The following is a 13089-nucleotide window of genomic DNA, read 5'->3' on the forward strand; positions in this document are numbered from 1 at the left end:
CCATGTGGTATTTCTTTGGGGGGTCTTCACACTTTTGATAAGGTGGAAAATGGTCTTCTCTGTGAGCCTGTCATTACAGGTTATTACAGAGATCCTAATTTTAAACAGCATGTCTTTGCCACCTATGAATTTTAAAAAATCTAACAAACAAAATAACCTTTGTATGAGAGGCGGGAGATAGATGAGCCCCAGTCTGAACAGCTGTAGCTGTCCCTTGTGGATAGATATTCCAAGTTGAAGATAAGAGAGGCTGAGCTCTGCCCAGATGAAAGATAGAGACCATCTATTTCTCATTTTCAATGTTAAGGAGACCTTCCTAACTATACATGCACAGAAAGGCTCCTTGGAGGTCAAAAGGGGAGTAATGTCAATCTACTCACAGGTCTCTTCGCTGGAATACATCTTGGCTAAGAGATGCATGCTTACACACGGGAGGATCCTGAGATATGCCAAATAGAGACTCAGAACCAGAAAAAGTGAAATGATTGCCAAAGCAAACCTGGAAAAATGCCTCATATATGTGATTCAAACTACCACGAGTGCATGACTTCCTCCCTGAGACTGCCTGTATGTCTATCCACACATACCCTTCTTTCCTCCTAATAAAAACTTTTCTTGTTCCACTACTTTTCTGACTTTGTGAGAATTCATTTCTGCAAAGTCAAGGGGCCAGGGCCTTGTCACTGACCAGTGGTCTAGTGGCTAGTATTCAGCACTCTCACTGCCATGGCCCGACCTCAGTCTTTAGCTAGAACTAAAATCATTCTTCAAGCCACTGCAGGCTGAGGCCCACCGAGATCAGATGAATATGTATTTTGTTATTCTGTTCAGAAGGAAACTTGCTTCTCTATATTGCTCAAGACAATCTTTACATGGGTTATACAACCTCCACTTAAAACTTACCAACAGCAACAAATTTTGTTAAAACAAAACAAAACAAAAATTGTTTAAAAATAGTCAAAGCCATTTAAAGGGAATTTACATATCTCATGGGCAGTAGACTTATATTACTTATTCTAATAGTCTGAGTAGATCTGTATTGTAACTGGGCTTGCCTGACAGCTTAATTGGTAAAGAATCTGCCTGCAATGCAGGAGACCCCAGTTCGATTTCTGGGTCAGAAGATGCCCTGGAGAAGGGAAAGGCTATCCACTCCAGTATTCTGGCCTGGAGAATCCCATGGACTGTATAGTCCATGGGGTCACAAAAAGTCGGACATGACTGAGTTTCACTTTCACTTGCCCACTTTTGTTAGCAACTTTCTTCAACATTACTATTTCTCACCATCATTGGCTAATGGGATTTAAAAATCCAAGAAATGTTTGGAATATGAATAGCAGACAGACCATGTACCAGAAATCTCCTCTAATTCAGAGTATCTGACTTACTAACCAGGCTGAGTTGATCACATTTCAAATGTAGCTTCAGAAACAATTTTGTTAAGTACAAGTACATTATAAAAGGGCTTTCCTGGTGGCTCAGACAAGTAAAGAATCTGCCTGCAATGAAGGAGACCTGAGTTAGATCCCTGGGTAGGGAAGATTCCCTGGAGAAAGGGAATGGCTATCCACTCCAGTATTCTTGCCTGGAGAATTACATGGACAGAGGAGCAAGGCGGGCTACAGTCTGTGCAGTTGCAGAGTCGGACACAACTGAATGACTAATACACACATTATAAAGAGAAAATGAAAAACATAAAGCCTTACTAGGGTTACCATAATAAGGAGATGCAATCTGTTTGTAATTTTTTTGAAAAACATATTAATCCACACTATTATATTAGACAATCCAAATACTATTTTGCTTATATTATGCTCTTCAAACTGTCAAATTACATTATTCCCAACTTTTTGAAATAGTTTGTGAAGATTTAGTAAACAAAAAAACCTGTTATATTTCTTTCTCCCTAAAGATATTTTGCAATAAAAATAAATATTCTTACTCTGTAAATAAATCAATTATTTTGCGAATGTATTAGTTTCTATGAATTTAGTTCAGTGTAGCATATTTTTTTCATTAGCCATAAGGGAGCTTTCTCTATTCCATCCAATAAACATACATACTGAATCAAGTTGTTCGGGAGGCAAATAGTGACTTCTGTCTTCACTATATAAGCTATAAGTCAGCCATGCTAGTGAAGTACTTAGAAAAATCACCACAGTAAAACTGGTCAGTGAGAGAAAAAAAGTATCTAGGGTCTATAATTCTTTAGATGACTTTATTAATGAGGTCAAGGACATGAGTTTTATACTCAGAGCAATGAGCTTGCTCTTTTATCAGAAAGAACCTCAGAGCGCAACCCAACCCAAGCCAACTCAAACTAAGGTATAACAAAGAGTAAGGAAAATTCAGAATAGATGTATCCTTTTGAAATTATTTCTAGAGTAAAAGAACAAACTCAAATAACTCTGTATTGATACAAGATGGGTGAGCATTTTGTCTTTTATGAAGAAGAACATTTTAAAAGAAAAGTTTCCCTAATCCTCTGGTTTGATAAGAAATTGTGTTGGTAAAATAATTCATTGGAAATAATGGTGAAAAATACATTTTACTATTAAGAGAAAGACAATAGCTTTGGTACACAGGATGCAAAAAGTGACACAAAAAGACAGGAAATTTCCCATTTTCTACTGATGAAAGCACTGAATTAGATGACCACAAAGATTTCTTGTAATGTGAAAATCCCATGAGGTGTTATGTAAGTTATTAAAGAAGCATAATTGTATAATTCACAAAAGTTACAAAGATATAAATAACTTACAGTAACATCTGACTTTTCTTCTACATATATTATAGTATATAATGTAGATGGTAGTATATTAAGAGGCTTTGTTGTAAGTTGAAAGAGAAAATTAGTTGCAAAGGGGTTATATGATTGACAACTTATAGGTCACTCATTAAGGTCCCAGATTGAATTAAATCCATGCATTTAAAAATCCAACTTTAAATATAGATTTAATTAGATTTATAAATATAATTATAGATTGCAGTGAAGAGAATTTGACCCCAAAAATAAAAAGAATCCAAGTGCTATCTGCCCTCAGCCAACCATATAGCAGGCAGAAGCATCAACTGTTGCTTTTCACAGTAACTTTGTCAACATAGGTGCCATGAACAATCACATATAATTTTGCACTCTCATGCTTGTGATAATCAGTCCTACTCTTCACAGAAGTTGGTTCCTAGAGGAGAAACGAGGATACTGAATCTTTAGGGGCAATAAAAATATGTAAGAAGATTCGCTTTTAAAAAATGTCCATTGCTACTTTTCTTTATCTCTGTCTCACTCTCGCACACGCTTCCTCTGTACCATACTAGTGACTGCCAACTACATGCCAGGATGTGAGCTCTCTGGATGACCTACTTAAAGTCGGCCTGCACTGCATCAGTTCCAAATCAAAGACTCGTGAGGCTGAGCGAGGACTCCGGAGGTCGTTTATCTCAGACCCCTGCCTGGAGGAGTCACTATTCTAACCCATCTCAGACTGAGGTTGGATGAGGACTTGTTTCCAAAGGACCCCAGGGTGCTATAGAAGCTGTGCTGGTGACTCAGTTCTGTGCATTCTCCTTCGCAGTCAGGGACCAATCAAAGTTCCTGAGAGGTGGAAAGGCCACCGCACGTTTAGATGTTCTGCCTTTCAAATGTACTCGAAATGAGTTACTCACAATGAGCGGCCATTTAAAACTTCCTAGGCTATCTGAAAGCTACAGCTTTAACAGTTCCTTTAAAGAACTTTCATTTGACGCATAAAGTCTTCTTTCTTTTCCTTACAGTGTCAGTTCACTTACTAATCTTCTGCTTTCTCTCCATGTTGAACATTTAGTGGAAACCTGGGCGTCATGTAGTCATTTATTTTCCCTGGAAGTGAGGATTATTCTACACATGAGTGAATTGCTTGTGAGTTTGTCATATATAAAAGTCCTAGAGGCCCTAAAGTATATTTCACTTAAATATTTTAGGGAATTGAAAATAAAAAAGACTCTGATTCATGAATAAGAGAAGGTGCATCAATTACTGGCAAGTGACGTCTCATTTGGCTGTCATCTTTATTTGTGCTTGAAACCTTGGTGATAAAAAGGTCATAGATTTTGGATTTAGAATGCACCTAAATTACTGCGGACCCATGTCCATGGATTAATCATATATTCCTTAGATATACTGCAGTCTCCTAGTAACCAGAAATGGTGACATAACATTTTCTGGAGCATCTAATGAGAAACATCTTTGCATTGAGAAAAATGATCATCTATCACAGACTATCTCCAAATCAGGTATCCAAGTCACAGTCATCAGTAGATGCCATGGATATTAAGAGGAGTGAGAGAGAGGCCCCCTAAAAATTCTTATTGATCTAATCAGGTGAATGACAAAATAATTAAAAGTACTTTCTTAAAGGATGGTGTTTCCTAATCGTTGCTCAGTCCTCTCAATTCAGAGATAATACCAAGGATGACATGTATTAAGTCAGACAGGTTGTATATGAGAGGTAATCTTTCTCTCATATATGAGAGAGAAAAGAGGTATATATATATATATATATATATATATATATATATATATATATAAAAGAGATAATTGTGTCTGTGCTGCACATAAATTCAGCATTACTCTACTCATGGGATGAAGGAAAATATCACTCCATGACAGTCATTTGGGATCTGACTAACATAGGGAAAGGAATCAGTAAAATGTGACTTTTTTCACATTCTTTGGCACTCAGGCCAGAGTCCCTCCCTGGAAGGAAAGACTAGGGACTCATTCACATAAGAGAAAACAAGGGATCCATTTAAACAGACTTTCTGAAGTGTAGGTGTTTATGAATAGCCTGCCTGCCTTCCATTTTTAAAGATCTTTGAAGATTTAGTGCATTACAAAGGTAGCTTTCAAACAAATAGTTAAAAGGTGAAATAGTGTTTAACTCAATATACATATATATGTGTGTGTATGCATATATATATAGTATTTTATATTACTTATTTTAGGAGTTAGCAAACTTTTTTTTTCTTGAAAGGGTCAAATTGTCAATTTTGGCTTTGCAGATTTCTGTCACTCAATTCTACCATTGTAGTGTGAAAGCAGCTGTAGATAGTTCATAGATTAATTGGCATGGCTGAATCTGCCTTATTGTGAGGCACATGTGGCTCATGGTTGAAGTTTTCCAATCCCTTCCTTAGACCATAAAAATTGCTAGAAATATCAAAGTCTTAAATGTAAAATAATAAAACCATAAAAGTACTAGAAGAAAACTTGAGAGAAAAATCTACTCTTAATGATGTAAAAAAATACTTTTTAAGTATCATCCTAAACTCAGATATCAAAAGAAAAGAATAATAAACTTGACTACATATAATTAAAAGAAAAAAAGACATGGCAACACACACAAATAAAAACAAAAAGAACATAACAAACTATATAGAAAATGTGTTTGTAACACATCATAGAGAGTAGACTAATATCTTCACCGTATAAAAATTTCTTCTCTAAAAAGGGACAAACTATGAGCATACAACACAGAGAAAATAAATATAAATGGATCTTAGACATATTACCCATATTCTCAACTCAAATTTTCAGTAGGAATATTTGAAGCTAAAATGAAGCTATAAAATGAGTTATAATTTTTCACCTCTAAGATTGGCAAAGATCAAAACACTTGATAATACATTATACTCAGGGGATTGGGGTGTGTGTGTAGAAACAGGACCTCTTAAATAGTGTTGGTGTTGATATGAATCAATTTATTTTCTATAGAGGACAATTGATATTTCAAATAAACTTATATGAAAAGATTTCAAAACAATGGAAAATTCATGTATATATTTTTCCACTGACATTTTAAAACTTGTTCTGATTGAAGTTTAAAATGTATTTGATTAAAATCTAATAAAGTAATAAAAATCTTTACATGAGTTAGTGCATAAAGCAACTGTGGGCAATTAATTCATTCTCATTTATGTTCTCACAAATTACTGTAGTTTCAGAAAGATAAAACTAAAAGATAAAACTATTTAAAATGTTGTCAAACCCATAATTTGGATGTCTTCCAACTTGCATTTTAAATGAGAACTTTGCAGAATTCTTTGACTTCACCTATTTCATGTAGCGTCAGTTAATTCATAAAGAATGTCTAATTTTAAGGCTTCCCTGATGGCTCAGTGGTAAAGAATCTGCCTGCCAATGCAGGAGACATGGGTTTGATCCCTGGTCCAGGAAGATACCACATACCACAGAGCACTTAAACCTGTCCACCAGAGCTACTAAGCCTTTGCTCTAGAGTCCATGAGATGCAACCGCTGAGCCCACGTGCTGCTACTACTGAAGCCTGTGCTCCCAGAGCCTGTTCTTCACAATAAGAGAAGTCACTGGAATGAGAAGCCTAGGAGTAGACCCTGCTCTCCACAGCTGGAGAGGAGCCTGCTTAGCAACGAAGACCTAGCACAGCCAAAAATAAATAAATGAAAAGAAAAACACAAAAAAGAATGTCTACTTTTCAAAGTATTTTTGACTATGTATGTTTCAGTGGCATGTTTCTATGTTTGTAAATCTTGGGATTTCCCCCAAATTTTATAATTATTTTTTATTAATTTGTTCATTCACACATTCATCTGTGCAGAATTTATTAAGTGCCCACTATGTGCCATGCTCAGATTAGACACTGAGAATAGAAAGTTGAACAAGACCAGCTCTATCATTGGGGGAACTCACCACTTAGTAAGAAAGACAAACAAGTAAATAATTGATTGGAATGTTGCTAGTGTCAGCAAACCACAGCCTTAAGGCAATTAATACATCTGACTTCTTGTCTACTTTCTGATAATCCTGGCCATGACTCACTACCTATAAAAAGTCTGACATCGTGATCATACAGCTCCACCTGGCATTCTTCAGGAGAGTCTGTACATTTAGCTTTATCGTACTGTTCTAATATTGCTGGGTGAATTATGAAGTGAATAAAGAGACTTACAGAATCTTTAGAAACTGAAGACAGGAGGGGGTTGGAGCTACATATAAAGCTTCTTGATTTCCATATTAAAAATGTGGGATCCTATAAGGCGATCAAGCTTCCATTGACAGTTTTTAGCACTGAAAAGATCAGATAAGATACATAATTCAGACACAACACAGGCAGATATGTGGAAGCTGAATGCGAAGCAGAGATTGTAGGTAGAAAGTTCAATTATTCCAATAGCCCACATACAAGGGAAGAAGAGAATGACTGAAAACAGGAGTTACTAGGACATTGTTAAATTAATTCATAAGGCCACGTGAGTGTATAAGAAGAGTGTTTATTTATGTGGGGTTTCATTTTGCCCACTCATTCTAATATCTGTTACAAAAGAGCATAGTTACTGCTGATAGAATCTGTACATAATTTCTGGAGAAGAGTTGTAAGTAAAGACACATTCCCATCCAGTTTCTGTAACACAGCAGTTATCTCCTTAGCTTCAAGGCTCTTTTCTATGATACAAAATTGTAAACACTAGTACCACATGTTTGTCTACAGATAGTACCATATTCCTGCTAATTTACAGGTAACCTCATATTTCAGATACGTTTTAAGGTTTTATCATTTATACTTGCCCTCTGAAAATCAGAGTTTTCACTAAATCTTTTAATGAAGGTGTTGCTACAAACTGCACAAATGCCACTGGAAGCATGTGGGATCTCTCCAGTCTTGAGAATAAACAGTTTTCAGCAAAGAAGTGAAAAAGTGAAAGTGTTAGTAGCTCAGTCGTGTCCAACTCTTTGTGACCCCATGGAATTCTCCAGGCCAGAATACTGGAATGAGTAACTGTTCCCTTCTCCAGCAGACCTTCCCGACCTAGGGATCAAATCCTGGTCTCCTGCATTGTAGGCATATTCTTTCCCGTCTGCGTCACCAAATAATAAATCAAAACCTTGCATCTACATGAGATATGTCATGTGGATGCAGCTCTTTAGATAGTACATTACTGGCATTTTTCATTTCATTAGAAAGGACAGAGACCGCAACCAGTCCACTATCTTTCTCATGCTTGCCTAAGTTAACGAGGCAGTTTAAACACAAGAAATAGTTAACTTTTTTCCAACTCTATGAAACTTTCAGATTTACAAGAAATTTCTAGAAACAGTGTATGCTTGGAGGGGTTAATATAGAAGTAATTTAAACACTAGTTAGAAGATTAATATTGATTATATATAAATTTCTATAAATCTTTGTCTTAAATATAATATTCAGTCTGATCAAGCGAACCTGTCATTACATGTCAGTTTCTGTGCTAAACTTTCAGGTTTGGATTTAACTCCATCACTTAAATTTTAGTTGGCTGTAGACACATTATTTAACCTTTACATGCCTCAATTTTTCATATGGAAATTGTGGGTGCCAATATTGCTTCATATGGTGTTTTATTCAGTGAGTAACTATATATAAGGTGCTTAAATATGTCATTGCACTTAGTAAGCATTTAATAAATGTAGAATTATTGATTTTACTTTTTCCATATGGGGACAGAACTGACTGAGGCTATTAGTTGGTTAGATTACCAACTTTTGAGGCGAATCTAAACAACTTTCAGAAAAATACCAATATCTGAAAATTTCTAATTCAGATCAGCTATGAAGTTGATCTTGTTCAGACTAAAACTTCTCTGTAGGAACAGTAGAGGCAGTTTAAAAGGCAAGGATCACCTTGGAGAGAAAAGGCATCTACTTCAAAAAATGATGTGCATACCTTCTAGGATATTTTTCATTCTACTTGATAAAGTTTTTATCATATCTTCTTATGTGAGCCCCCAAAGAAGGATTTTCTCCATGTTGTGACTGTACTCAGCTAGTCATGCCACCAGCTCAAAGCAAAGAAGGATTCTGACTGCTCAAGGAAAGTGCAGAAGATGAGTTGCAAAGACTGGAACTAAAAGGATTAAATAGGAAGAGCAGAAACTAAATTATATTTTGGTCCTTTGATTCACATAATTCACCATAATACCAAGTTCATTCCTTTCTTGAAAAACTTCCACAAATCTTGCCCTTCTCATTTAGTTAGAAGGGAAAAAAAAACCTTCTATTTCAACACCTTTTTTTGTAGGTCAAGTGGCACTATAAAGAATTTAAGGAAGTTTAGGAAATAATTTTAAAATGAACAGAAAAAAGAGCTCTCTGCGAAGAGCATCTGTAGGAATCTCTGGAGGTTATTCAAGGAACCACAGTTGCCTGACATATATTTCTCCTTTAGAAGATTTCTCATTCCCCAATAAGAATATTGTGCTATGAACTTTGCTACTGTTCTGTCTTTGTGTGACTTCAAGCACACTCATTTTGTGTGTTTGTGAGCTTTATAGTTAACTTTGAAAAGCCACGCTAGTTGAGTGAAAAGATGAGAGTATGGAAAATGAATATCTTCAAATCTCATTTCAAATAATAAGGTGATCTTCCATCATGGGCAGTCTGTGGCTAACCCATGCGATAACATTATGGGAATTAAAAGTGGAAACTTTCCAGGCAGCTGTAATCCTGAATCCAGACAAACAGTAAAGTGAGCAGAATAACCACTTCCCTCTTGAATGATCTTGCACAGTGCACAATCTATACAACAAGATGTGACAGCTTGAACTTTGAATTAAAAAACAAAATTTACTTCAAAACTTTACATTGTAAATTGATGGGGCAAAAAAATGTGTACCACTGAGAAACTAATTAGCATTTAATTTAATCAACCAAGTAAAAAATATTTAAAATAAGTGAATATATTCAGCATCTACAATCCTATCATCTTCTCACAACTGTATCTGTTTCATATATTGCACAATATTTTGTTTCCAAAGTACATACACTTGTTTCATTTTCCTTAATTTATCTACATCTATGGGCATGTTTCATACAGTCTTAAATTCTTCCTTTTGACTCATTAGTAACATTTCATTATACGTACATAATTTGTGGTATTTTATGATTTGATTCTTTCTGAGTTTTCAGAATCTCATTCTCAACAATCACCTTTTACAATGTGATCTCAAATTGTTGGTATTTCAGTACGATTATCAAGATTTGTTTTTACGAATATTTCATGTGTTTTCTGTCTCATTTTGTCCCTCTGCTGCTCATATTTTTCTAGCTGATCCTCCTCATCCACCATGTCCTATCTTAGAGGTTAATTCCTTTGGTAGACACTGTGACTTACTCAGTAACCAAATCCTACTTGATTTTACTTAAGAGTGGAGGTTCCTTGATTTCAGAAGTGATATACAATTTGCTAGTACTTTTCACTAGTACCGGGGTATAATCATCATCAAATTAAGCTAATCATGAAAATCCCATTCCCTTATGTCAGAACCTCACTTTATCATCCTCTCACTGATGAGACCTAATACATCATTCTGGCAAATGCACTATTCTCCTGATGAAAAGACAGAATCTGCAGAAGAAATCAGAAATCTGTGGTCCCACTCCATTCTTTTTTTCCTTGATTATTATGGCTTTGACATGCAGCAACCATCCTTACCAATTGTTGTTTTATCTAATGACTAAATATCTTTATTTGTAAAATCATTAATGCCTTTATAGTCAATTTTATTCTGATCTATTCATTATATTTGAATAACTTACTCTGGATTCCCAGGTCCGGGCTGGGTATCACTCCTATGTGATTCAATGGCAGAAGTTTATTCTTTATAAAGGAAGTCATCTTAGAATATTAAAATTGTCTGTTTGTCTAAATGAATGACATACTATTTCCTATGTTACTGTTAGAGTATATGGAATTTATCTTTTTCGATATTCTATCCTTGAGCATCTAACCTAGTTCCTAAGCCACAAGAAATATCAATTAAAATATTGATGTGGGAAAAAAGTTGTATTATTTGGTCATTTTCTTTCATTTTTTATTGTTATAAATTATTCTATTACTATAAATTATTTTATAATAATGATTATATATCTATAACCTAGGACAAACTTTTAGCATTAGAATTACTATATAAAAGGTTATATACATTTGTGTACATGTTTACTGTAGGACTCTTATTTGATACCATGTGCTACCCAGAGTTAGGTCAAACTCAAATTAAGGGTATAATCCGCTAGACTGCCAAGTGCACCCAAGCCTTTAGACATCATTCACAAATGTGGGAGTTCCCATAAAAACATATTAAGAAACATAGACATTACTTTGCCAACAAAGGTCCATCTAGTCAAAGGTATGGTTTTTCCAGTGGTCATGTATGGATGTAAGAATAGGACTATAGAAAAATCTGAGCACTGAAGAACTGATGCTTTTGAACTGTGGTGTTGGAGAACACTCTTGAGATTCCCTTGGACAGCAAGGAGATCCAACCAGTCCATCCTAAAGGAAATCAGTCCTGAATATTCATTGGAAGGACTGATGCTGAAGCTGAAGCTCCAATACTTGGGCCACCTGATATGAAGAACTGACTCATTTGAAAAGACCCTGATGCTGGGAAATATTGAAGGCGGGAGGAGAAGGGGATGACAGAGGATGAGATGGTTGGATGGCATCACTGACTCAATGGACATGAGTTTGAGTAAACTCCGGGAGTTGGTGACGGACAGGGAAGCCTGGCATGCTGCAGTCCATGGGGTCGCAAAGAGTTTGACATGACTGAGCAGCTGAACTGAAATGAACTAAATTGGTTTCTAAATAATCTGTAAAATAAAAGATAAGAATATCCAAAATTCCATGCAGTGAATGAATCACTAAATGTAAGAGCTAAGAAATTTAACAGTTAAGAAATACAAGAGACCTAACATTTATTACTATTAAAATTAAAATACCATGGCTGATTCATGTCAATGTATGGAAAAACCACTACAACAGTGTAAAGTAATTAGCCTCCAACTAAGAAAAATAAGTGAAAAAAATAAAATAAAATTAGTCATACTCTATATGTCTGCCATTATTTGCAAATGTTTGGATAGAAGTTAAAAGTGTATTTATTAATGGGAGCAATAGATTTTGCTTTTGTGTCTTCTTGCATTCACAGAAGGAACTGCTGGTTTTCTTGTATTTTGAGAGGAAAACCATAGCCTGTGAAGAGTAGCAGAAGCTCCTTTAGTTTAGAGGTTAGTTTTGTAAAATGCTAGAATGGTTTGTTGAGGGCAATTATTCATCTCCTTTTCTAAAGACATTTAAATATATATTTGATCCTTATTTCTCTGGAATGTGATGTTTTCACATGTTGTTCCACATGAAGATAATGCAGTAGACTAAAGAATTACTCAATGTTTTCCTAAGTTTTGTGATTTTATCATTTAACTTTATTATTATCAATATAAGGTGATCAATATTTTCAGATGAATTTGGGAATTTAGATATTTTAACCCTTCTAGTGTTACCATTAGTTAAACTTCTTAAACTTTACTTTTTCATTCATAAGAAAACAATTCCAAATGCAAATGAGAGAATGACTCGTGAAGGGTAAATGGAAGAGGATCCATTCTATAAAAGGATTCTATCTCTGGATATCACCAAGATATAGCAACACTCAGCAAAGAGCTATGAAAATAATGATAAGTAATTATAATAATTATTACTACTAAAAGAGTGATAATGACATGAGATAATATCTATTAAATTTTTCTTTGTGCTACACACTAAAATAAGTTTTTAAATTATCAAATTAAATTTGTACAGCAATCTGATGAGGTAGGTGCTAATATTATTCCTACTATATAAGAATCTGGACTTCCCTTGTGGCTCAGTTGGTAAAGAATCCACCAGCAAGGCAGGAGACCCAGGTTCAATCCCTGGATTGGGAAGATCCCCTAGAGAAGAGAAAGGCTACCCACTCCAATATTCTGGCCTGGAGAAGTCCATGAACTGTATAGTCCATAGGATTGCAAAGAGTTGGACTTGACTGTGCAACTTTCACTATATAAGAATCTAAAGGTTAAAGGAATTAAACAATTTTAAATCATGAATAATAGTGGGAAAGTTGGGGTGACTGTTGGACTAGTCTTTTTGTTTCTTTTTTCTTAGGGATCATATCACTTCTTCTGCCATTGAGTGCTGAATAATTGATGCTTCTGAGCTGCGGTGTTGGAGAAGACTCTTGAGAGTCCCTTGGACTGCAGGGAGATGAAACCAGTCAATC

This window comes from Muntiacus reevesi, chromosome 3 (assembly GCF_963930625.1).
Source record: "Muntiacus reevesi chromosome 3, mMunRee1.1, whole genome shotgun sequence".
Taxonomy (NCBI): domain Eukaryota; kingdom Metazoa; phylum Chordata; class Mammalia; order Artiodactyla; family Cervidae; genus Muntiacus; species Muntiacus reevesi.